Genomic DNA, 25,773 nt, shown 5'->3' with positions numbered 1-25,773 from the left:
AAAGCTGGGACGGAATAAAAGGAGACACTTGTAAATGATAGTGCTATCGTTTGAGAAAGGGTAAGTTGAGACTGACTTTCATGCGTATTCACAGACCAAGCATCATAAAGATACCAGCATGATCTTCATTGCGGGCTTAGAGCCGGTATTAGCTTTTGAGAGGTAAGAGGATTTTGAGGGCTCGTTGGTCTAGGGGTATGATTCTCGCTTTGGGTGCGAGAGGTCCCGGGTTCAAATCCCGGACGAGCCCTTTTCTTGGTACTCTTTTCAAGTTGTTTTGAAGTTTGCGTTTCAAAACCAACATCAATTTTTTCTTCGCAGTAGTGGATAATTCTTTGCTAGAGTCTCATGCTTCAGCCCTGCCCAGTCTGAGCTAATACCAAACATCTGGTCTTGCATGGCATGTACGAGCGTTCAGCTAGGGATGTCGGGCAGGTTGCATGAAAGAAATCTAAAGCCAGAGGCCCATGGAATAGCCAGTTCGGAGCAGTTTCATTACAGAAAAATCAACTGTAGGTATCTGTTTCTGTAGTGTAGTGGTTATCACGTTTGCCTCTCACGCGAAAGGTCCCCGGTTCGAAACCGGGCAGAAACAGTTGTTATATTGTGTTGGCTACAATGTTGATAGGTGCCGTTTTGCCATGGAATTGTCCAAGCCCTGAAGATTATTTCATGCAATCTCGTTCCAAGAAAGGGAATTCTCTCAAAACACTAAAGTAATCGGCGTGTGGATGTATCTGTTGGTTCTCAGACCTTGCTTTCAAAAGAGCCCTGCAATCGGTTCACTGCTCACCTAGAACAAGCATTAACATGGAGAATTGTTGGCACCAACAGGAATCTTATTTTAGTGGAGTGTTTCTGGCTTTGAGTGCAGAGGCCCTCGGCTCAATTCCAAGATGATCCTTCTCAAGGTGATGATACAAATGCATTGTCACCTTTACGTTCAATGTCAGAATCATTTATTTCCAGTTGGTGGTGTAAGAATGTTTGCAACAGTATGGCGATTTTTCCTAGCCATGCATGAATGAAAGCATATCACTCGCCTTTAGGTGTTTTTCTAATACATTGATATTTGCATCTTCCTTCCTAGCCTGCATGTTTGACTATCTTACAGGCTGCATGTAATAAGTATCACATCAGGGCCCTTCTTCTACTCAATTCACAACTGTTCTATCACGACATAGATAAGAAAGCTGCATCTGCTTTTGTTGTGTAGTGGTAATCAGGTTTACCTGACGTGTGAAAGCCCCATGCTTTGAAAGTACACAGTAACAAAGAAACCGATGACTTTTATAAAAAGGTGTCATGTGCGTCTCTTACTTTGCACAAAAAGTGCCAGAGATGACTTCATTTGCAGTCACTTGAAAAGTAGGGATTCTCCAATAAATGGTAAATGGTTGAAACAAATCTGAAGAAATGCATGACATACCTGTGTGTGTGTGTGTGTACGCATGTATGTATATATAGGGAGAGAGAGAGCGTCAATATAAACAGACTTTATTTCAATCAAGCTGTCTTTTCTATCCTTCAGGAGCAGAATGTTCTGATCATCAGCGCTCCAGAATGTAGTGTTTTCTTGGCAAGCATCACATATTGTGATGTGTTAGCTAAAAGTTCCATATCCTAGAGACTGATATATTCCTCTGTACTTGTACCTTGGGGATTCATCAAAACCTGGCATCATAAGCAGCTTTCTACTGCCACAGACTGGACAGCGAAACAATTTAAAATATCCCAGAAAAAGAAAATAAGCATGCTTAATCAGAGCTTTCTGGACAGGAAGGACCTTTGAGCAAGTGAGGAATAAGCACTGCTTTTGTTAATTTGCATAGGCAGAATAGAGAGTTCTGGGAAAAGGCCGAAATTACAGTCACAGAAAATGGCTGCATCTATAGAGAACGCTAAGAAGTGTTGGCAGCTTTTCCTCTGACCCTGACCACTTTTACAAGCAATCCTATGATAGTCAGCAGGACCCACCCTAAAAAGGAAGGGGCATCCACTTGGACCCTTTCCACCTTTTCTAAATCTCGCCTGATTGAGCACTGATTGAGCAGATAAGCACATGTCATTCTCATTTCAGAAAGGTATTGGTTAGCTTGCTGCTAGCAGCTCAGTTATGTTATGATGTTAGAGGCTATGCAAGGAATGCTTTAGTCCAGCGATATGCAGTTTTTATTGCGCCTTGCATTCAGCAGGAAGATCTTTAGCTTGAATCTGTGGCCTAGGTATTCACCTTGGTATTTCTTTTGGCACAAAGTGAAGGAGTATTTGAGAGAAAATGCACAATGTGTTTCTTATGTTGTTATGAACAACTTGTTACTCTTTCTCATTAAGCTTCAGCCACTGCAGAAATATATAAATAAGGGCTGACTTCCTGTAAGACGTGTCCAAAGCTGGGACGGAATAAAAGGAGACACTTGTAAATGATAGTGCTATCGTTTGAGAAAGGGTAAGTTGAGACTGACTTTCATGCGTATTCACAGACCAAGCATCATAAAGATACCAGCATGATCTTCATTGCGGGCTTAGAGCCGGTATTAGCTTTTGAGAGGTAAGAGGATTTTGAGGGCTCGTTGGTCTAGGGGTATGATTCTCGCTTTGGGTGCGAGAGGTCCTGGGTTCAAATCCCGGACGAGCCCTTTTCTTGGTACTCTTTTCAAGTTGTTTTGAAGTTTGCGTTTCAAAACCAACATCAATTTTTTCTTTGCAGTAGTGGATAATTCTTTGCTAGAGTCTCATGCTTCAGCCCTGCCCAGTCTGAGCTAATACCAAACATCTGGTCTTGCATGGCATGTACGAGCGTTCAGCTAGGGATGTCGGGCAGGTTGCATGAAAGAAATCTAAAGCCAGAGGCCCATGGAATAGCCAGTTCGGAGCAGTTTCATTACAGAAAAATCAACTGTAAGTATCTGTTTCTGTAGTGTAGTGGTTATCACGTTTGCCTCACACGCGAAAGGTCCCTGGTTTGAAACCGGGCAGAAACAGTTGTTATATTGTGTTGGCTACAATGTTGATAGGTGCCGTTTTGCCATGGAATTGTCCAAGCCCTGAAGATTATTTCATGCAATCTCGTTCCAAGAAAGGGAATTCTCTCAAAACACTAAAGTAATCGGCGTGTGGATGTATCTGTTGGTTCTCAGACCTTGCTTTCAAAAGAGCCCTGCAATCGGTTCACTGCTCACCTAGAACAAGCATTAACATGGAGAATTGTTGGCACCAACAGGAATCTTATTTTAGTGGAGTGTTTCTGGCTTTGAGTGCAGAGGCCCTCGGCTCAATTCCAAGATGATCCTTCTCAAGGTGATGATACAAATGCATTGTCACCTTTACGTTTAATGTCAGAATCATTTATTTCCAGTTGGTGGTGTAAGAATGTTTGCAACAGTATGGCGATTTTTCCTAGCCATGCATGAATGAAAGCATATCACTCGCCTTTAGGTGTTTTTCTAATACATTGATATTTGCATCTTCCTTCCTAGCCTGCATGTTTGACTATCTTACAGGCTGCATGTAATAAGTATCACATCAGGGCCCTTCTTCTACTCAATTCACAACTGTTCTATCACGACATAGATAAGAAAGCTGCATCTGCTTTTGTTGTGTAGTGGTAATCAGGTTTACCTGACGTGTGAAAGCCCCATGCTTTGAAAGTACACAGTAACAAAGAAACCGATGACTTTTATAAAAAGGTGTCATGTGTGTCTCTTACTTTGCACAAAAAGTGCCAGAGATGACTTCATTTGCAGTCACTTGAAAAGTAGGGATTCTCCAATAAATGGTAAATGGTTGAAACAAATCTGAAGAAATGCATGACATACCTGTGTGTGTGTGTGTACGCATGTATGTATATATAGGGAGAGAGAGAGCGTCAATATAAACAGACTTTATTTCAATCAAGCTGTCTTTTCTATCCTTCAGGAGCAGAATGTTCTGATCATCAGCGCTCCAGAATGTAGTGTTTTCTTGGCAAGCATCACATATTGTGATGTGTTAGCTAAAAGTTCCATATCCTAGAGACTGATATATTCCTCTGTACTTGTACCTTGGGGATTCATCAAAACCTGGCATCATAAGCAGCTTTCTACTGCCACAGACTGGACAGCGAAACAATTTAAAATATCCCAGAAAAAGAAAATAAGCATGCTTAATCAGAGCTTTCTGGACAGGAAGGACATTTGAGCAAGTGAGGAATAAGCACTGCTTTTGTTAATTTGCATAGGCAGAATAGAGACTTCTGGGAAAAGGCCGAAATTACAGTCACAGAAAATGGCTGCATCTATAGAGAACGCTAAGAAGTGTTGGCAGCTTTTCCTCTGACCCTGGCCACTTTTACAAGCAATCCTATGATAGTCAGCAGGACCCACCCTAAAAAGGAAGGGGCATCCACTTGGACCCTTTCCACCTTTTCTAAATCTCGCCTGATCGAGCCTGATTGAGCACTGATTGAGCAGATAAGCACATGTCATTCTCATTTCAGAAAGGTATTGGTTAGCTTGCTGCTAGCAGCTCAGTTATGTTATGATGTTAGAGGCTATGCAAGGAATGCTTTCGTCCAGCGATATGCAGTTTTTATTGCGCCTTGCATTCAGCAGGAAGATCTTTAGCTTGAATCTGTGACCTAGGTATTCACCTTGGTATTTCTTTTGGCACAAAGTGAAGGAGTATTTGAGAGAAAATGCACAATGTGTTTCTTATGTTGTTATGAACAACTTGTTACTCTTTCTCATTAAGCTTCAGCCACTGCAGAAATATATAAATAAGGGCTGACTTCCTGTAAGACGTGTCCAAAGCTGGGACGGAATAAAAGGAGACACTTGTAAATGATAGTGCTATCGTTTGAGAAAGGGTAAGTTGAGACTGACTTTCATGCGTATTCACAGACCAAGCATCATAAAGATACCAGCATGATCTTCATTGCGGGCTTAGAGCCGGTATTAGCTTTTGAGAGGTAAGAGGATTTTGAGGGCTCGTTGGTCTAGGGGTATGATTCTCGCTTTGGGTGCGAGAGGTCCCGGGTTCAAATCCCGGACGAGCCCTTTTCTTGGTACTCTTTTCAAGTTGTTTTGAAGTTTGCGTTTCAAAACCAACATCAATTTTTTCTTTGCAGTAGTGGATAATTCTTTGCTAGAGTCTCATGCTTTAGCCCTGCCCAGTCTGAGCTAATACCAAACATCTGGTCTTGCATGGCATGTACGAGCGTTCAGCTAGGGATGTCGGGCAGGTTGCATGAAAGAAATCTAAAGCCAGAGGCCCATGGAATAGCCAGTTCGGAGCAGTTTCATTACAGAAAAATCAACTGTAGGTATCTGTTTCTGTAGTGTAGTGGTTATCACGTTTGCCTCACACGCGAAAGGTCCCCGGTTTGAAACCGGGCAGAAACAGTTGTTATATTGTGTTGGCTACAATGTTGATAGGTGCCGTTTTGCCATGGAATTGTCCAAGCCCTGAAGATTATTTCATGCAATCTCGTTCCAAGAAAGGGAATTCTCTCAAAACACTAAAGTAATCGGCGTGTGGATGTATCTGTTGGTTCTCAGACCTTGCTTTCAAAAGAGCCCTGCAATCGGTTCACTGCTCACCTAGAACAAGCATTAACATGGAGAATTGTTGGCACCAACAGGAATCTTATTTTAGTGGAGTGTTTCTGGCTTTGAGTGCAGAGGCCCTCGGCTCAATTCCAAGATGATCCTTCTCAAGGTGATGATACAAATGCATTGTCACCTTTACGTTTAATGTCAGAATCATTTATTTCCAGTTGGTGGTGTAAGAATGTTTGCAACAGTATGGCGATTTTTCCTAGCCATGCATGAATGAAAGCATATCACTCGCCTTTAGGTGTTTTTCTAATACATTGATATTTGCATCTTCCTTCCTAGCCTGCATGTTTGACTATCTTACAGGCTGCATGTAATAAGTATCACATCAGGGCCCTTCTTCTACTCAATTCACAACTGTTCTATCACGACATAGATAAGAAAGCTGCATCTGCTTTTGTTGTGTAGTGGTAATCAGGTTTACCTGACGTGTGAAAGCCCCATGCTTTGAAAGTACACAGTAACAAAGAAACCGATGACTTTTATAAAAAGGTGTCATGTGTGTCTCTTACTTTGCACAAAAAGTGCCAGAGATGACTTCATTTGCAGTCACTTGAAAAGTAGGGATTCTCCAATAAATGGTAAATGGTTGAAACAAATCTGAAGAAATGCATGACATACCTGTGTGTGTGTGTGTACGCATGTATGTATATATAGGGAGAGAGAGAGCGTCAATATAAACAGACTTTATTTCAATCAAGCTGTCTTTTCTATCCTTCAGGAGCAGAATGTTCTGATCATCAGCGCTCCAGAATGTAGTGTTTTCTTGGCAAGCATCACATATTGTGATGTGTTAGCTAAAAGTTCCATATCCTAGAGACTGATATATTCCTCTGTACTTGTACCTTGGGGATTCATCAAAACCTGGCATCATAAGCAGCTTTCTACTGCCACAGACTGGACAGCGAAACAATTTAAAATATCCCAGAAAAAGAAAATAAGCATGCTTAATCAGAGCTTTCTGGACAGGAAGGACATTTGAGCAAGTGAGGAATAAGCACTGCTTTTGTTAATTTGCATAGGCAGAATAGAGACTTCTGGGAAAAGGCCGAAATTACAGTCACAGAAAATGGCTGCATCTATAGAGAACGCTAAGAAGTGTTGGCAACTTTTCCTCTGACCCTGGCCACTTTTACAAGCAATCCTATGATAGTCAGCAGGACCCACCCTAAAAAGGAAGGGGCATCCACTTGGACCCTTTCCACCTTTTCTAAATCTCTCCTGATCGAGCACTGATTGAGCAGATAAGCACATGTCATTTTCATTTCAGAAAGGTATTGGTTAGCTTGCTGCTAGCAGCTCAGTTATGTTATGATGTTAGAGGCTATGCAAGGAATGCTTTAGTCCAGCGATATGCAGTTTTTATTGCGCCTTGCATTCAGCAGGAAGATCTTTAGCTTGAATCTGTGGCCTAGGTATTCACCTTGGTATTTTTTTTGGCACAAAGTGAAGGAGTATTTGAGAGAAAATGCACAATGTGTTTCTTATGTTGTTATGAACAACTTGTTACTCTTTCTCATTAAGCTTCAGCCACTGCAGAAATATATAAATAAGGGCTGACTTCCTGTAAGACGTGTCCAAAGCTGGGACGGAATAAAAGGAGACACTTGTAAATGATAGTGCTATCGTTTGAGAAAGGGTAAGTTGAGACTGACTTTCATGCGTATTCACAGACCAAGCATCATAAAGATACCAGCATGATCTTCATTGCGGGCTTAGAGCCGGTATTAGCTTTTGAGAGGTAAGAGGATTTTGAGGGCTCGTTGGTCTAGGGGTATGATTCTCGCTTTGGGTGCGAGAGGTCCCGGGTTCAAATCCCGGACGAGCTCTTTTCTTGGTATTCTTTTCAAGTTGTTTTGAAGTTTGCGTTTCAAAACCAACATCAATTTTTTCTTTGCAGTAGTGGATAATTCTTTGCTAGAGTCTCATGCTTCAGCCCTGCCCAGTCTGAGCTAATACCAAACATCTGGTCTTGCATGGCATGTACGAGCGTTCAGCTAGGGATGTCGGGCAGGTTGCATGAAAGAAATCTAAAGCCAGAGGCCCATGGAATAGCCAGTTCGGAGCAGTTTCATTACAGAAAAATCAACTGTAGGTATCTGTTTCTGTAGTGTAGTGGTTATCACGTTCGCCTCACACGCGAAAGGTCCCCGGTTCGAAACCGGGCAGAAACAGTTGTTATATTGTGTTGGCTACAATGTTGATAGGTGCTGTTTTGCCATGGAATTGTCCAAGCCCTGAAGATTATTTCATGCAATCTCGTTCCAAGAAAGGGAATTCTCTCAAAACACTAAAGTAATCAGCGTGTGGATGTATCTGTTGGTTCTCAGACCTTGCCTTCAAAAGAGCCCTGCAATCGGTTCACTGCTCACCTAGAACAAGCATTAACATGGAGAATTGTTGGCACCAACAGGAATCTTATTTTAGTGGAGTGTTTCTGGCTTTGAGTGCAGAGGCCCTCGGCTCAATTCCAAGATTATCCTTCTCAAGGTGATGATACAAATGCATTGTCACCTTTACGTTTAATGTCAGAATCATTTATTTCCAGTTGGTGGTGTAAGAATGTTTGCAACAGTATGGCGATTTTTCCTAGCCATGCATGAATGAAAGCATATCACTCGCCTTTAGGTGTTTTTCTAATACATTGATATTTGCATCTTCCTTCCTAGCCTGCATGTTTGACTATCTTACAGGCTGCATGTAATAAGTATCACATCAGGGCCCTTCTTCTACTCAATTCACAACTGTTCTATCACGACATAGATAAGAAAGCTGCATCTGCTTTTGTTGTGTAGTGGTAATCAGGTTTACCTGACGTGTGAAAGCCCCATGCTTTGAAAGTACACATTAACAAAGAAACCGATGACTTTTATAAAAAGGTGTCATGTGTGTCTCTTACTTTGCACAAAAAGTGCCAGAGATGACTTCATTTGCAGTCACTTGAAAAGTAGGGATTCTCCAATAAATGGTAAATGGTTGAAACAAATCTGAAGAAATGCATGACATACCTGTGTGTGTGTGTGTACGCATGTATGTATATATAGGGAGAGAGAGAGCGTCAATATAAACAGACTTTATTTCAATCAAGCTGTCTTTTCTATCCTTCAGGAGCAGAATGTTCTGATCATCAGCGCTCCAGAATGTAGTGTTTTCTTGGCAAGCATCACATATTGTGATGTGTTAGCTAAAAGTTCCATATCCTAGAGACTGACATATTCCTCTGTACTTGTACCTTGGGGATTCATCAAAACCTGGCATCATAAGCAGCTTTCTACTGCCACAGACTGGACAGCGAAACAATTTAAAATATCCCAGAAAAAGAAAATAAGCATGCTTAATCAGAGCTTTCTGGACAGGAAGGACATTTGAGCAAGTGAGGAATAAGCACTGCTTTTGTTAATTTGCATAGGCAGAATAGAGACTTCTGGGAAAAGGCCGAAATTACAGTCACAGAAAATGGCTGCATCTATAGAGAACGCTAAGAAGTGTTGGCAGCTTTTCCTCTGACCCTGGCCACTTTTACAAGCAATCCTATGATAGTCAGCAGGACCCACCCTAAAAAGGAAGGGGCATCCACTTGGACCCTTTCCACCTTTTCTAAATCTCGCCTGATCGAGCCTCATTGAGCACTGATTGAGCAGATAAGCACATGTCATTCTCATTTCAGAAAGGTATTGGTTAGCTTGCTGCTAGCAGCTCAGTTATGTTATGATGTTAGAGGCTATGCAAGGAATGCTTTAGTCCAGCGATATGCAGTTTTTATTGCGCCTTGCATTCACCAGGAAGATCTTTAGCTTGAATCTGTGGCCTAGGTATTCACCTTGGTATTTCTTTTGGCACAAAGTGAAGGAGTATTTGAGAGAAAATGCACAATGTGTTTCTTAGGTTGTTATGAACAACTTGTTATTCTTTCTCATTAAGCTTCAGCCACTGCAGAAATATATAAATAAGGGCTGACTTCCTGTAAGACGTGTCCAAAGCTGGGACGGAATAAAAGGAGACACTTGTAAATGATAGTGCTATCGTTTGAGAAAGGGTAAGTTGAGACTGACTTTCATGCGTATTCACAGACCAAGCATCATAAAGATACCAGCATGATCTTCATTGCGGGCTTAGAGCCGGTATTAGCTTTTGAGAGGTAAGAGGATTTTGAGGGCTCGTTGGTCTAGGGGTATGATTCTCGCTTTGGGTGCGAGAGGTCCCGGGTTCAAATCCCGGACAAGCCCTTTTCTTGGTACTCTTTTCAAGTTGTTTTGAAGTTTGCGTTTCAAAACCAACATCAATTTTTTCTTCGCAGTAGTGGATAATTCTTTGCTAGAGTCTCATGCTTCAGCCCTGCCCAGTCTGAGCTAATACCAAACATCTGGTCTTGCATGGCATGTACGAGCGTTCAGCTAGGGATGTCGGGCAGGTTGCATGAAAGAAATCTAAAGCCAGAGGCCCATGGAATAGCCAGTTCGGAGCAGTTTCATTACAGAAAAATCAACTGTAGGTATCTGTTTCTGTAGTGTAGTGGTTATCACGTTTGCCTCTCACGCGAAAGGTCCCCGGTTCGAAACCGGGCAGAAACAGTTGTTATATTGTGTTGGCTACAATGTTGATAGGTGCCGTTTTGCCATGGAATTGTCCAAGCCCTGAAGATTATTTCATGCAATCTCGTTCCAAGAAAGGGAATTCTCTCAAAACACTAAAGTAATCGGCGTGTGGATGTATCTGTTGGTTCTCAGACCTTGCTTTCAAAAGAGCCCTGCAATCGGTTCACTGCTCACCTAGAACAAGCATTAACATGGAGAATTGTTGGCACCAACAGGAATCTTATTTTAGTGGAGTGTTTCTGGCTTTGAGTGCAGAGGCCCTCGGCTCAATTCCAAGATGATCCTTCTCAAGGTGATGATACAAATGCATTGTCACCTTTACGTTCAATGTCAGAATCATTTATTTCCAGTTGGTGGTGTAAGAATGTTTGCAACAGTATGGCGATTTTTCCTAGCCATGCATGAATGAAAGCATATCACTCGCCTTTAGGTGTTTTTCTAATACATTGATATTTGCATCTTCCTTCCTAGCCTGCATGTTTGACTATCTTACAGGCTGCATGTAATAAGTATCACATCAGGGCCCTTCTTCTACTCAATTCACAACTGTTCTATCACGACATAGATAAGAAAGCTGCATCTGCTTTTGTTGTGTAGTGGTAATCAGGTTTACCTGACGTGTGAAAGCCCCATGCTTTGAAAGTACACAGTAACAAAGAAACCGATGACTTTTATAAAAAGGTGTCATGTGCGTCTCTTACTTTGCACAAAAAGTGCCAGAGATGACTTCATTTGCAGTCACTTGAAAAGTAGGGATTCTCCAATAAATGGTAAATGGTTGAAACAAATCTGAAGAAATGCATGACATACCTGTGTGTGTGTGTGTGTACGCATGTATGTATATATAGGGAGAGAGAGAGCGTCAATATAAACAGACTTTATTTCAATCAAGCTGTCTTTTCTATCCTTCAGGAGCAGAATGTTCTGATCATCAGCGCTCCAGAATGTAGTGTTTTCTTGGCAAGCATCACATATTGTGATGTGTTAGCTAAAAGTTCCATATCCTAGAGACTGATATATTCCTCTGTACTTGTACCTTGGGGATTCATCAAAACCTGGCATCATAAGCAGCTTTCTACTGCCACAGACTGGACAGCGAAACAATTTAAAATATCCCAGAAAAAGAAAATAAGCATGCTTAATCAGAGCTTTCTGGACAGGAAGGACCTTTGAGCAAGTGAGGAATAAGCACTGCTTTTGTTAATTTGCATAGGCAGAATAGAGAGTTCTGGGAAAAGGCCGAAATTACAGTCACAGAAAATGGCTGCATCTATAGAGAACGCTAAGAAGTGTTGGCAGCTTTTCCTCTGACCCTGACCACTTTTACAAGCAATCCTATGATAGTCAGCAGGACCCACCCTAAAAAGGAAGGGGCATCCACTTGGACCCTTTCCACCTTTTCTAAATCTCGCCTGATTGAGCACTGATTGAGCAGATAAGCACATGTCATTCTCATTTCAGAAAGGTATTGGTTAGCTTGCTGCTAGCAGCTCAGTTATGTTATGATGTTAGAGGCTATGCAAGGAATGCTTTAGTCCAGCGATATGCAGTTTTTATTGCGCCTTGCATTCAGCAGGAAGATCTTTAGCTTGAATCTGTGGCCTAGGTATTCACCTTGGTATTTCTTTTGGCACAAAGTGAAGGAGTATTTGAGAGAAAATGCACAATGTGTTTCTTATGTTGTTATGAACAACTTGTTACTCTTTCTCATTAAGCTTCAGCCACTGCAGAAATATATAAATAAGGGCTGACTTCCTGTAAGACGTGTCCAAAGCTGGGACGGAATAAAAGGAGACACTTGTAAATGATAGTGCTATCGTTTGAGAAAGGGTAAGTTGAGACTGACTTTCATGCGTATTCACAGACCAAGCATCATAAAGATACCAGCATGATCTTCATTGCGGGCTTAGAGCCGGTATTAGCTTTTGAGAGGTAAGAGGATTTTGAGGGCTCGTTGGTCTAGGGGTATGATTCTCGCTTTGGGTGCGAGAGGTCCTGGGTTCAAATCCCGGACGAGCCCTTTTCTTGGTACTCTTTTCAAGTTGTTTTGAAGTTTGCGTTTCAAAACCAACATCAATTTTTTCTTTGCAGTAGTGGATAATTCTTTGCTAGAGTCTCATGCTTCAGCCCTGCCCAGTCTGAGCTAATACCAAACATCTGGTCTTGCATGGCATGTACGAGCGTTCAGCTAGGGATGTCGGGCAGGTTGCATGAAAGAAATCTAAAGCCAGAGGCCCATGGAATAGCCAGTTCGGAGCAGTTTCATTACAGAAAAATCAACTGTAGGTATCTGTTTCTGTAGTGTAGTGGTTATCACGTTTGCCTCACACGCGAAAGGTCCCTGGTTTGAAACCGGGCAGAAACAGTTGTTATATTGTGTTGGCTACAATGTTGATAGGTGCCGTTTTGCCATGGAATTGTCCAAGCCCTGAAGATTATTTCATGCAATCTCGTTCCAAGAAAGGGAATTCTCTCAAAACACTAAAGTAATCGGCGTGTGGATGTATCTGTTGGTTCTCAGACCTTGCTTTCAAAAGAGCCCTGCAATCGGTTCACTGCTCACCTAGAACAAGCATTAACATGGAGAATTGTTGGCACCAACAGGAATCTTATTTTAGTGGAGTGTTTCTGGCTTTGAGTGCAGAGGCCCTCGGCTCAATTCCAAGATGATCCTTCTCAAGGTGATGATACAAATGCATTGTCACCTTTACGTTTAATGTCAGAATCATTTATTTCCAGTTGGTGGTGTAAGAATGTTTGCAACAGTATGGCGATTTTTCCTAGCCATGCATGAATGAAAGCATATCACTCGCCTTTAGGTGTTTTTCTAATACATTGATATTTGCATCTTCCTTCCTAGCCTGCATGTTTGACTATCTTACAGGCTGCATGTAATAAGTATCACATCAGGGCCCTTCTTCTACTCAATTCACAACTGTTCTATCACGACATAGATAAGAAAGCTGCATCTGCTTTTGTTGTGTAGTGGTAATCAGGTTTACCTGACGTGTGAAAGCCCCATGCTTTGAAAGTACACAGTAACAAAGAAACCGATGACTTTTATAAAAAGGTGTCATGTGTGTCTCTTACTTTGCACAAAAAGTGCCAGAGATGACTTCATTTGCAGTCACTTGAAAAGTAGGGATTCTCCAATAAATGGTAAATGGTTGAAACAAATCTGAAGAAATGCATGACATACCTGTGTGTGTGTGTGTACGCATGTATGTATATATAGGGAGAGAGAGAGCGTCAATATAAACAGACTTTATTTCAATCAAGCTGTCTTTTCTATCCTTCAGGAGCAGAATGTTCTGATCATCAGCGCTCCAGAATGTAGTGTTTTCTTGGCAAGCATCACATATTGTGATGTGTTAGCTAAAAGTTCCATATCCTAGAGACTGATATATTCCTCTGTACTTGTACCTTGGGGATTCATCAAAACCTGGCATCATAAGCAGCTTTCTACTGCCACAGACTGGACAGCGAAACAATTTAAAATATCCCAGAAAAAGAAAATAAGCATGCTTAATCAGAGCTTTCTGGACAGGAAGGACATTTGAGCAAGTGAGGAATAAGCACTGCTTTTGTTAATTTGCATAGGCAGAATAGAGACTTCTGGGAAAAGGCCGAAATTACAGTCACAGAAAATGGCTGCATCTATAGAGAACGCTAAGAAGTGTTGGCAGCTTTTCCTCTGACCCTGGCCACTTTTACAAGCAATCCTATGATAGTCAGCAGGACCCACCCTAAAAAGGAAGGGGCATCCACTTGGACCCTTTCCACCTTTTCTAAATCTCGCCTGATCGAGCCTGATTGAGCACTGATTGAGCAGATAAGCACATGTCATTCTCATTTCAGAAAGGTATTGGTTAGCTTGCTGCTAGCAGCTCAGTTATGTTATGATGTTAGAGGCTATGCAAGGAATGCTTTCGTCCAGCGATATGCAGTTTTTATTGCGCCTTGCATTCAGCAGGAAGATCTTTAGCTTGAATCTGTGACCTAGGTATTCACCTTGGTATTTCTTTTGGCACAAAGTGAAGGAGTATTTGAGAGAAAATGCACAATGTGTTTCTTATGTTGTTATGAACAACTTGTTACTCTTTCTCATTAAGCTTCAGCCACTGCAGAAATATATAAATAAGGGCTGACTTCCTGTAAGACGTGTCCAAAGCTGGGACGGAATAAAAGGAGACACTTGTAAATGATAGTGCTATCGTTTGAGAAAGGGTAAGTTGAGACTGACTTTCATGCGTATTCACAGACCAAGCATCATAAAGATACCAGCATGATCTTCATTGCGGGCTTAGAGCCGGTATTAGCTTTTGAGAGGTAAGAGGATTTTGAGGGCTCGTTGGTCTAGGGGTATGATTCTCGCTTTGGGTGCGAGAGGTCCCGGGTTCAAATCCCGGACGAGCCCTTTTCTTGGTACTCTTTTCAAGTTGTTTTGAAGTTTGCGTTTCAAAACCAACATCAATTTTTTCTTTGCAGTAGTGGATAATTCTTTGCTAGAGTCTCATGCTTTAGCCCTGCCCAGTCTGAGCTAATACCAAACATCTGGTCTTGCATGGCATGTACGAGCGTTCAGCTAGGGATGTCGGGCAGGTTGCATGAAAGAAATCTAAAGCCAGAGGCCCATGGAATAGCCAGTTCGGAGCAGTTTCATTACAGAAAAATCAACTGTAGGTATCTGTTTCTGTAGTGTAGTGGTTATCACGTTTGCCTCACACGCGAAAGGTCCCCGGTTTGAAACCGGGCAGAAACAGTTGTTATATTGTGTTGGCTACAATGTTGATAGGTGCCGTTTTGCCATGGAATTGTCCAAGCCCTGAAGATTATTTCATGCAATCTCGTTCCAAGAAAGGGAATTCTCTCAAAACACTAAAGTAATCGGCGTGTGGATGTATCTGTTGGTTCTCAGACCTTGCTTTCAAAAGAGCCCTGCAATCGGTTCACTGCTCACCTAGAACAAGCATTAACATGGAGAATTGTTGGCACCAACAGGAATCTTATTTTAGTGGAGTGTTTCTGGCTTTGAGTGCAGAGGCCCTCGGCTCAATTCCAAGATGATCCTTCTCAAGGTGATGATACAAATGCATTGTCACCTTTACGTTTAATGTCAGAATCATTTATTTCCAGTTGGTGGTGTAAGAATGTTTGCAACAGTATGGCGATTTTTCCTAGCCATGCATGAATGAAAGCATATCACTCGCCTTTAGGTGTTTTTCTAATACATTGATATTTGCATCTTCCTTCCTAGTCTGCATGTTTGACTATCTTACAGGCTGCATGTAATAAGTATCACATCAGGGCCCTTCTTCTACTCAATTCACAACTGTTCTATCACGACATAGATAAGAAAGCTGCATCTGCTTTTGTTGTGTAGTGGTAATCAGGTTTACCTGACGTGTGAAAGCCCCATGCTTTGAAAGTACACAGTAACAAAGAAACCGATGACTTTTATAAAAAGGTGTCATGTGTGTCTCTTACTTTGCACAAAAAGTGCCAGAGATGACTTCATTTGCAGTCACTTGAAAAGTAGGGATTCTCCAATAAATGGTAAATGGTTGAAACAAATCTGAAGAAATGCATGACATACCTGTGTGTGTGTGTGTACGCATGTATGTATATATAGGGAGAGAGAGAGCGTCAATATAAACAGACTTTATTTCAATCAAGCTGTCTTTTCTATCCTTCAGGAGCAGAATGTTCTGATCATCAGCGCTCCAGAATGTAGTGTTTTCTTGGCAAGCATCACATATTGTGATGTGTTAGCTAAAAGTTCCATATCCTAGAGACTGATATATTCCTCTGTACTTGTACCTTGGGGATTCATCAAAACCTGGCATCATAAGCAGCTTTCTACTGCCACAGACTGGACAGCGAAACAATTTAAAATATCCCAGAAAAAGAAAATAAGCATGCTTAATCAGAGCTTTCTGGACAGGAAGGACATTTGAGCAAGTGAGGAATAAGCACTGCTTTTGTTAATTTGCATAGGCAGAATAGAGACTTCTGGGAAAAGGCCGAAATTACAGTCACAGAAAATGGCTGCATCTATAGAGAACGCTAAGAAGTGTTGGCAGCTTTTCCTCTGACCCTGGCCACTTTTACAAGCAATCCTATGATAGTGAGCAGGACCCACCCTAAAAAGGAAGGGGCATCCACTTGGACCCTTTCCACCTTTTCTAAATCTCGCCTGATCGAGCCTCATTGAGCACTGATTGAGCAGATAAGCACATGTCATTCTCATTTCAGAAAGGTATTGGTTAGCTTGCTGCTAGCAGCTCAGTTATGTTATGATGTTAGAGGCTATGCAAGGAATGCTTTAGTCCAGCGATATGCAGTTTTTATTGCGCCTTGCATTCAGCAGGAAGATCTTTAGCTTGAATCTGTGGCCTAGGTATTCACCTTGGTATTTCTTTTGGCACAAAGTGAAGGAGTATTTGAGAGAAAATGCACAATGTGTTTCTTATGTTGTTATGAACAACTTGTTACTCTTTCTCATTAAGCTTCAGCCACTGCAGAAATATATAAATAAGGGCTGACTTCCTGTAAGACGTGTCCAAAGCTGGGACGGAATAAAAGGAGACACTTGTAAATGATAGTGCTATCGTTTGAGAAAGGGTAAGTTGAGACTGACTTTCATGCGTATTCACAGACCAAGCATCATAAAGATACCAGCATGATCTTCATTGCGGGCTTAGAGCCGGTATTAGCTTTTGAGAGGTAAGAGGATTTTGAGGGCTCGTTGGTCTAGGGGTATGATTCTCGCTTTGGGTGCGAGAGGTCCCGGGTTCAAATCCCGGACGAGCCCTTTTCTTGGTACTCTTTTCAAGTTGTTTTGAAGTTTGCGTTTCAAAACCAACATCAATTTTTTCTTTGCAGTAGTGGATAATTCTTTGCTAGAGTCTCATGCTTCAGCCCTGCCCAGTCTGAGCTAATACCAAACATCTGGTCTTGCATGGCATGTACGAGCGTTCAGCTAGGGATGTCGGGCAGGTTGCATGAAAGAAATCTAAAGCCAGAGGCCCATGGAATAGCCAGTTCGGAGCAGTTTCATTACAGAAAAATCAACTGTAGGTATCTGTTTCTGTAGTGTAGTGGTTATCACGTTTGCCTCACACGCGAAAGGTCCCCGGTTTGAAACCGGGCAGAAACAGTTGTTATATTGTGTTGGCTACAATGTTGATAGGTGCCGTTTTGCCATGGAATTGTCCAAGCCCTGAAGATTATTTCATGCAATCTCGTTCCAAGAAAGGGAATTCTCTCAAAACACTAAAGTAATCGGCGTGTGGATGTATCTGTTGGTTCTCAGACCTTGCTTTCAAAAGAGCCCTGCAATCGGTTCACTGCTCTCCTAGAACAAGCATTAACATGGAGAATTGTTGGCACCAACAGGAATCTTATTTTAGTGGAGTGTTTCTGGCTTTGAGTGCAGAGGCCCTCGGCTCAATTCCAAGATGATCCTTCTCAAGGTGATGATACAAATGCATTGTCACCTTTACGTTTAATGTCAGAATCATTTATTTCCAGTTGGTGGTGTAAGAATGTTTGCAACAGTATGGCGATTTTTCCTAGCCATGCATGAATGAAAGCATATCACTCGCCTTTAGGTGTTTTTCTAATACATTGATATTTGCATCTTCCTTCCTAGCCTGCATGTTTGACTATCTTACAGGCTGCATGTAATAAGTATCACATCAGGGCCCTTCTTCTACTCAATTCACAACTGTTCTATCACGACATAGATAAGAAAGCTGCATCTGCTTTTGTTGTGTAGTGGTAATCAGGTTTACCTGACGTGTGAAAGCCCCATGCTTTGAAAGTACACAGTAACAAAGAAACCGATGACTTTTATAAAAAGGTGTCATGTGTGTCTCTTACTTTGCACAAAAAGTGCCAGAGATGACTTCATTTGCAGTCACTTGAAAAGTAGGGATTCTCCAATAAATGGTAAATGGTTGAAACAAATCTGAAGAAATGCATGACATACCTGTGTGTGTGTGTGTACGCATGTATGTATATATAGGGAGAGAGAGAGCGTCAATATAAACAGACTTTATTTCAATCAAGCTGTCTTTTCTATCCTTCAGGAGCAGAATGTTCTGATCATCAGCGCTCCAGAATGTAGTGTTTTCTTGGCAAGCATCACATATTGTGATGTGTTAGCTAAAAGTTCCATATCCTAGAGACTGATATATTCCTCTGTACTTGTACCTTGGGGATTCATCAAAACCTGGCATCATAAGCAGCTTTCTACTGCCACAGACTGGACAGCGAAACAATTTAAAATATCCCAGAAAAAGAAAATAAGCATGCTTAATCAGAGCTTTCTGGACAGGAAGGACATTTGAGCAAGTGAGGAATAAGCACTGCTTTTGTTAATTTGCATAGGCAGAATAGAGACTTCTGGGAAAAGGCCGAAATTACAGTCACAGAAAATGGCTGCATCTATAGAGAACGCTAAGAAGTGTTGGCAGCTTTTCCTCTGACCCTGGCCACTTTTACAAGCAATCCTATGATAGTCAGCAGGACCCACCCTAAAAAGGAAGGGGCATCCACTTGGACCCTTTCCACCTTTTCTAAATCTCGCCTGATCGAGCACTGATTGAGCAGATAAGCACATGTCATTCTCATTTCAGAAAGGTATTGGTTAGCTTGCTGCTAGCAGCTCAGTTATGTTATGATGTTAGAGGCTATGCAAGGAATGCTTTAGTCCAGCGATATGCAGTTTTTATTGCGCCTTGCATTCAGCAGGAGGATCTTTAGCTTGAATCTGTGGCCTAGGTATTCACCTTGGTATTTTTTTTGGCACAAAGTGAAGGAGTATTTGAGAGAAAATGCACAATGTGTTTCTTATGTTGTTATGAACAACTTGTTACTCTTTCTCATTAAGCTTCAGCCACTGCAGAAATATATAAATAAGGGCTGACTTCCTGTAAGACGTGTCCAAAGCTGGGACGGAATAAAAGGAGACACTTGTAAATGATAGTGCTATCGTTTGAGAAAGGGTAAGTTGAGACTGACTTTCATGCGTATTCACAGACCAAGCATCATAAAGATACCAGCATGATCTTCATTGCGGGCTTAGAGCCGGTATTAGCTTTTGAGAGGTAAGAGGATTTTGAGGGCTCGTTGGTCTAGGGGTATGATTCTCGCTTTGGGTGCGAGAGGTCCCGAGTTCAAATCCCGGACGAGCCCTTTTCTTGGTACTCTTTTCAAGTTGTTTTGAAGTTTGCGTTTCAAAACCAACATCAATTTTTTCTTTGCAGTAGTGGATAATTCTTTGCTAGAGTCTCATGCTTCAGCCCTGCCCAGTCTGAGCTAATACCAAACATCTGGTCTTGCATGGCATGTACGAGCGTTCAGCTAGGGATGTCGGGCAGGTTGCATGAAAGAAATCTAAAGCCAGAGGCCCATGGAATAGCCAGTTCGGAGCAGTTTCATTACAGAAAAATCAACTGTAGGTATCTGTTTCTGTAGTGTAGTGGTTATCACGTTCGCCTCACACGCGAAAGGTCCCTGGTTCGAAACCGGGCAGAAACAGTTGTTATATTGTGTTGGCTACAATGTTGATAGGTGCTGTTTTGCCATGGAATTGTCCAAGCCCTGAAGATTATTTCATGCAATCTCGTTCCAAGAAAGGGAATTCTCTCAAAACACTAAAGTAATCGGCGTGTGGATGTATCTGTTGGGTCTCAGACCTTGCTTTCAAAAGAGCCCTGCAATCGGTTCACTGCTCACCTAGAACAAGCATTAACATGGAGAATTGTTGGCACCAACAGGAATCTTATTTTAGTGGAGTGTTTCTGGCTTTGAGTGCAGAGGCCCTCGGCTCAATTCCAAGATGATCCTTCTCAAGGTGATGATACAAATGCATTGTCACCTTTACGTTTAATGTCAGAATCATTTATTTCCAGTTGGTGGTGTAAGAATGTTTGCAACAGTATGGCGATTTTTCCTAGCCATGCATGAATGAAAGCATATCACTCGCCTTTAGGTGTTTTTCTAATACATTGATATTTGCATCTTCCTTCCTAGCCTGCATGTTTGACTATCTTACAGGCTGCATGTAATAAGTATCACATCAGGGCCCTTCTTCTACTCAATTCACAACTGTTCTATCACGACATAGATAAGAAAGCTGCATCTGCTTTTGTTGTGTAGTGGTAATCAGGTTTACCTGACGTGTGAAAGCCCCATGCTTTGAAAGTACACAGTAACAAAGAAACCGATGACTTTTATAAAAAGGTGTCATGTGTGTCTCTTACTTTGCACAAAAAGTGCCAGAGATGACTTCATTTGCAGTCACTTGAAAAGTAGGGATTCTCCAATAAATGGTAAATGGTTGAAACAAATCTGAAGAAATGCATGACATACCTGTGTGTGTGTGTGTACGCATGTATGTATATATAGGGAGAGAGAGAGCGTCAATATAAACAGACTTTATTTCAATCAAGCTGTCTTTTCTATCCTTCAGGAGCAGAATGTTCTGATCATCAGCGCTCCAGAATGTAGTGTTTTCTTGGCAAGCATCACATATTGTGATGTGTTAGCTAAAAGTTCCATATCCTAGAGACTGATATATTCCTCTGTACTTGTACCTTGGGGATTCATCAAAACCTGGCATCATAAGCAGCTTTCTACTGCCACAGACTGGACAGCGAAACAATTTAAAATATCCCAGAAAAAGAAAATAAGCATGCTTAATCAGAGCTTTCTGGACAGGAAGGACATTTGAGCAAGTGAGGAATAAGCACTGCTTTTGTTAATTTGCATAGGCAGAATAGAGACTTCTGGGAAAAGGCCGAAATTACAGTCACAGAAAATGGCTGCATCTATAGAGAACGCTAAGAAGTGTTGGCAGCTTTTCCTCTGACCCTGGCCACTTTTACAAGCAATCCTATGATAGTCAGCAGGACCCACCCTAAAAAGGAAGGGGCATCCACTTGGACCCTTTCCACCTTTTCTAAATCTCGCCTGATCGAGCCTGATTGAGCACTGATTGAGCAGATAAGCACATGTCATTCTCATTTCAGAAAGGTATTGGTTAGCTTGCTGCTAGCAGCTCAGTTATGTTATGATGTTAGAGGCTATGCAAGGAATGCTTTCGTCCAGCGATATGCAGTTTTTATTGCGCCTTGCATTCAGCAGGAAGATCTTTAGCTTGAATCTGTGACCTAGGTATTCACCTTGGTATTTCTTTTGGCACAAAGTGAAGGAGTATTTGAGAGAAAATGCACAATGTGTTTCTTATGTTGTTATGAACAACTTGTTACTCTTTCTCATTAAGCTTCAGCCACTGCAGAAATATATAAATAAGGGCTGACTTCCTGTAAGACGTGTCCAAAGCTGGGACGGAATAAAAGGAGACACTTGTAAATGATAGTGCTATCGTTTGAGAAAGGGTAAGTTGAGACTGACTTTCATGCGTATTCACAGACCAAGCATCATAAAGATACCAGCATGATCTTCATTGCGGGCTTAGAGCCGGTATTAGCTTTTGAGAGGTAAGAGGATTTTGAGGGCTCGTTGGTCTAGGGGTATGATTCTCGCTTTGGGTGCGAGAGGTCCCGGGTTCAAATCCCGGACGAGCCCTTTTCTTGGTACTCTTTTCAAGTTGTTTTGAAGTTTGCGTTTCAAAACCAACATCAATTTTTTCTTTGCAGTAGTGGATAATTCTTTGCTAGAGTCTCATGCTTCAGCCCTGCCCAGTCTGAGCTAATACCAAACATCTGGTCTTGCATGGCATGTACGAGCGTTCAGCTAGGGATGTCGGGCAGGTTGCATGAAAGAAATCTAAAGCCAGAGGCCCATGGAATAGCCAGTTCGGAGCAGTTTCATTACAGAAAAATCAACTGTAGGTATCTGTTTCTGTAGTGTAGTGGTTATCACGTTTGCCTCACACGCGAAAGGTCCCCGGTTTGAAACCGGGCAGAAACAGTTGTTATATTGTGTTGGCTACAATGTTGATAGGTGCCGTTTTGCCATGGAATTGTCCAAGCCCTGAAGATTATTTCATGCAATCTCGTTCCAAGAAAGGGAATTCTCTCAAAACACTAAAGTAATCGGCGTGTGGATGTATCTGTTGGTTCTCAGACCTTGCTTTCAAAAGAGCCCTGCAATCGGTTCACTGCTCTCCTAGAACAAGCATTAACATGGAGAATTGTTGGCACCAACAGGAATCTTATTTTAGTGGAGTGTTTCTGGCTTTGAGTGCAGAGGCCCTCGGCTCAATTCCAAGATGATCCTTCTCAAGGTGATGATACAAATGCATTGTCACCTTTACGTTTAATGTCAGAATCATTTATTTCCAGTTGGTGGTGTAAGAATGTTTGCAACAGTATGGCGATTTTTCCTAGCCATGCATGAATGAAAGCATATCACTCGCCTTTAGGTGTTTTTCTAATACATTGATATTTGCATCTTCCTTCCTAGCCTGCATGTTTGACTATCTTACAGGCTGCATGTAATAAGTATCACATCAGGGCCCTTCTTCTACTCAATTCACAACTGTTCTATCACGACATAGATAAGAAAGCTGCATCTGCTTTTGTTGTGTAGTGGTAATCAGGTTTACCTGACGTGTGAAAGCCCCATGCTTTGAAAGTACACAGTAACAAAGAAACCGATGACTTTTATAAAAAGGTGTCATGTGTGTCTCTTACTTTGCACAAAAAGTGCCAGAGATGACTTCATTTGCAGTCACTTGAAAAGTAGGGATTCTCCAATAAATGGTAAATGGTTGAAACAAATCTGAAGAAATGCATGACATACCTGTGTGTGTGTGTGTACGCATGTATGTATATATAGGGAGAGAGAGAGCGTCAATATAAACAGACTTTATTTCAATCAAGCTGTCTTTTCTATCCTTCAGGAGCAGAATGTTCTGATCATCAGCGCTCCAGAATGTAGTGTTTTCTTGGCAAGCATCACATATTGTGATGTGTTAGCTAAAAGTTCCATATCCTAGAGACTGATATATTCCTCTGTACTTGTACCTTGGGGATTCATCAAAACCTGGCATCATAAGCAGCTTTCTACTGCCACAGACTGGACAGCGAAACAATTTAAAATATCCCAGAAAAAGAAAATAAGCATGCTTAATCAGAGCTTTCTGGACAGGAAGGACATTTGAGCAAGTGAGGAATAAGCACTGCTTTTGTTAATTTGCATAGGCAGAATAGAGACTTCTGGGAAAAGGCCGAAATTACAGTCACAGAAAATGGCTGCATCTATAGAGAACGCTAAGAAGTGTTGGCAGCTTTTCCTCTGACCCTGGCCACTTTTACAAGCAATCCTATGATAGTCAGCAGGACCCACCCTAAAAAGGAAGGGGCATCCACTTGGACCCTTTCCACCTTTTCTAAATCTCGCCTGATCGAGCACTGATTGAGCAGATAAGCACATGTCATTCTCATTTCAGAAAGGTATTGGTTAGCTTGCTGCTAGCAGCTCAGTTATGTTATGATGTTAGAGGCTATGCAAGGAATGCTTTAGTCCAGCGATATGCAGTTTTTATTGCGCCTTGCATTCAGCAGGAGGATCTTTAGCTTGAATCTGTGGCCTAGGTATTCACCTTGGTATTTTTTTTGGCACAAAGTGAAGGAGTATTTGAGAGAAAATGCACAATGTGTTTCTTATGTTGTTATGAACAACTTGTTACTCTTTCTCATTAAGCTTCAGCCACTGCAGAAATATATAAATAAGGGCTGACTTCCTGTAAGACGTGTCCAAAGCTGGGACGGAATAAAAGGAGACACTTGTAAATGATAGTGCTATCGTTTGAGAAAGGGTAAGTTGAGACTGACTTTCATGCGTATTCACAGACCAAGCATCATAAAGATACCAGCATGATCTTCATTGCGGGCTTAGAGCCGGTATTAGCTTTTGAGAGGTAAGAGGATTTTGAGGGCTCGTTGGTCTAGGGGTATGATTCTCGCTTTGGGTGCGAGAGGTCCCGAGTTCAAATCCCGGACGAGCCCTTTTCTTGGTACTCTTTTCAAGTTGTTTTGAAGTTTGCGTTTCAAAACCAACATCAATTTTTTCTTTGCAGTAGTGGATAATTCTTTGCTAGAGTCTCATGCTTCAGCCCTGCCCAGTCTGAGCTAATACCAAACATCTGGTCTTGCATGGCATGTACGAGCGTTCAGCTAGGGATGTCGGGCAGGTTGCATGAAAGAAATCTAAAGCCAGAGGCCCATGGAATAGCCAGTTCGGAGCAGTTTCATTACAGAAAAATCAACTGTAGGTATCTGTTTCTGTAGTGTAGTGGTTATCACGTTCGCCTCACACGCGAAAGGTCCCTGGTTCGAAACCGGGCAGAAACAGTTGTTATATTGTGTTGGCTACAATGTTGATAGGTGCTGTTTTGCCATGGAATTGTCCAAGCCCTGAAGATTATTTCATGCAATCTCGTTCCAAGAAAGGGAATTCTCTCAAAACACTAAAGTAATCGGCGTGTGGATGTATCTGTTGGGTCTCAGACCTTGCTTTCAAAAGAGCCCTGCAATCGGTTCACTGCTCACCTAGAACAAGCATTAACATGGAGAATTGTTGGCACCAACAGGAATCTTATTTTAGTGGAGTGTTTCTGGCTTTGAGTGCAGAGGCCCTCGGCTCAATTCCAAGATGATCCTTCTCAAGGTGATGATACAAATGCATTGTCACCTTTACGTTTAATGTCAGAATCATTTATTTCCAGTTGGTGGTGTAAGAATGTTTGCAACAGTATGGCGATTTTTCCTAGCCATGCATGAATGAAAGCATATCACTCGCCTTTAGGTGTTTTTCTAATACATTGATATTTGCATCTTCCTTCCTAGCCTGCATGTTTGACTATCTTACAGGCTGCATGTAATAAGTATCACATCAGGGCCCTTCTTCTACTCAATTCACAACTGTTCTATCACGACATAGATAAGAAAGCTGCATCTGCTTTTGTTGTGTAGTGGTAATCAGGTTTACCTGACGTGTGAAAGCCCCATGCTTTGAAAGTACACAGTAACAAAGAAACCGATGACTTTTATAAAAAGGTGTCATGTGTGTCTCTTACTTTGCACAAAAAGTGCCAGAGATGACTTCATTTGCAGTCACTTGAAAAGTAGGGATTCTCCAATAAATGGTAAATGGTTGAAACAAATCTGAAGAAATGCATGACATACCTGTGTGTGTGTGTGTACGCATGTATGTATATATAGGGAGAGAGAGAGCGTCAATATAAACAGACTTTATTTCAATCAAGCTGTCTTTTCTATCCTTCAGGAGCAGAATGTTCTGATCATCAGCGCTCCAGAATGTAGTGTTTTCTTGGCAAGCATCACATATTGTGATGTGTTAGCTAAAAGTTCCATATCCTAGAGACTGATATATTCCTCTGTACTTGTACCTTGGGGATTCATCAAAACCTGGCATCATAAGCAGCTTTCTACTGCCACAGACTGGACAGCGAAACAATTTAAAATATCCCAGAAAAAGAAAATAAGCATGCTTAATCAGAGCTTTCTGGACAGGAAGGACATTTGAGCAAGTGAGGAATAAGCACTGCTTTTGTTAATTTGCATAGGCAGAATAGAGACTTCTGG

The 25,773-nt window shown here is 41.7% G+C and overlaps 10 non-coding genes across 10 annotated transcripts; all 10 read left to right on the top strand.

Annotated features, from left to right (window-relative positions):
* Window positions 1–178: 178 nt before the first annotated feature.
* Window positions 179–250, top strand: TRNAP-UGG (transfer RNA proline (anticodon UGG)). The gene has a single exon. It is a non-coding gene; the product is annotated as a tRNA-Pro (tRNA).
* Window positions 251–522: 272 nt separating this feature from the next.
* On the top strand, window positions 523–595 carry TRNAE-CUC (transfer RNA glutamic acid (anticodon CUC)). The gene has a single exon. It is a non-coding gene; the product is annotated as a tRNA-Glu (tRNA).
* Window positions 596–4,964: 4,369 nt separating this feature from the next.
* Window positions 4,965–5,036, top strand: TRNAP-UGG (transfer RNA proline (anticodon UGG)). Its single transcript has one exon. It is a non-coding gene; the product is annotated as a tRNA-Pro (tRNA).
* A 2,659-nt stretch (window positions 5,037–7,695) lies between these two features.
* Window positions 7,696–7,768, top strand: TRNAV-CAC (transfer RNA valine (anticodon CAC)). The gene has a single exon. It is a non-coding gene; the product is annotated as a tRNA-Val (tRNA).
* A 2,324-nt stretch (window positions 7,769–10,092) lies between these two features.
* On the top strand, window positions 10,093–10,165 carry TRNAE-CUC (transfer RNA glutamic acid (anticodon CUC)). Its single transcript has one exon. It is a non-coding gene; the product is annotated as a tRNA-Glu (tRNA).
* A 4,369-nt stretch (window positions 10,166–14,534) lies between these two features.
* TRNAP-UGG (transfer RNA proline (anticodon UGG)) lies at window positions 14,535–14,606 on the top strand. The gene has a single exon. It is a non-coding gene; the product is annotated as a tRNA-Pro (tRNA).
* A 2,325-nt stretch (window positions 14,607–16,931) lies between these two features.
* TRNAP-UGG (transfer RNA proline (anticodon UGG)) lies at window positions 16,932–17,003 on the top strand. Its single transcript has one exon. It is a non-coding gene; the product is annotated as a tRNA-Pro (tRNA).
* A 2,659-nt stretch (window positions 17,004–19,662) lies between these two features.
* Window positions 19,663–19,735, top strand: TRNAV-CAC (transfer RNA valine (anticodon CAC)). Its single transcript has one exon. It is a non-coding gene; the product is annotated as a tRNA-Val (tRNA).
* Window positions 19,736–21,715: 1,980 nt separating this feature from the next.
* On the top strand, window positions 21,716–21,787 carry TRNAP-UGG (transfer RNA proline (anticodon UGG)). Its single transcript has one exon. It is a non-coding gene; the product is annotated as a tRNA-Pro (tRNA).
* Window positions 21,788–24,446: 2,659 nt separating this feature from the next.
* On the top strand, window positions 24,447–24,519 carry TRNAV-CAC (transfer RNA valine (anticodon CAC)). The gene has a single exon. It is a non-coding gene; the product is annotated as a tRNA-Val (tRNA).
* Window positions 24,520–25,773: the final 1,254 nt, after the last annotated feature.

This window comes from Triturus cristatus, chromosome 8 (genome assembly GCF_964204655.1).
Source record: "Triturus cristatus chromosome 8, aTriCri1.1, whole genome shotgun sequence".
Taxonomy (NCBI): Eukaryota; Metazoa; Chordata; class Amphibia; order Caudata; family Salamandridae; genus Triturus; species Triturus cristatus.
Note: the sequence above shows the minus strand (reverse complement) of the source record. Positions and strands in the feature narration are given on the sequence as shown.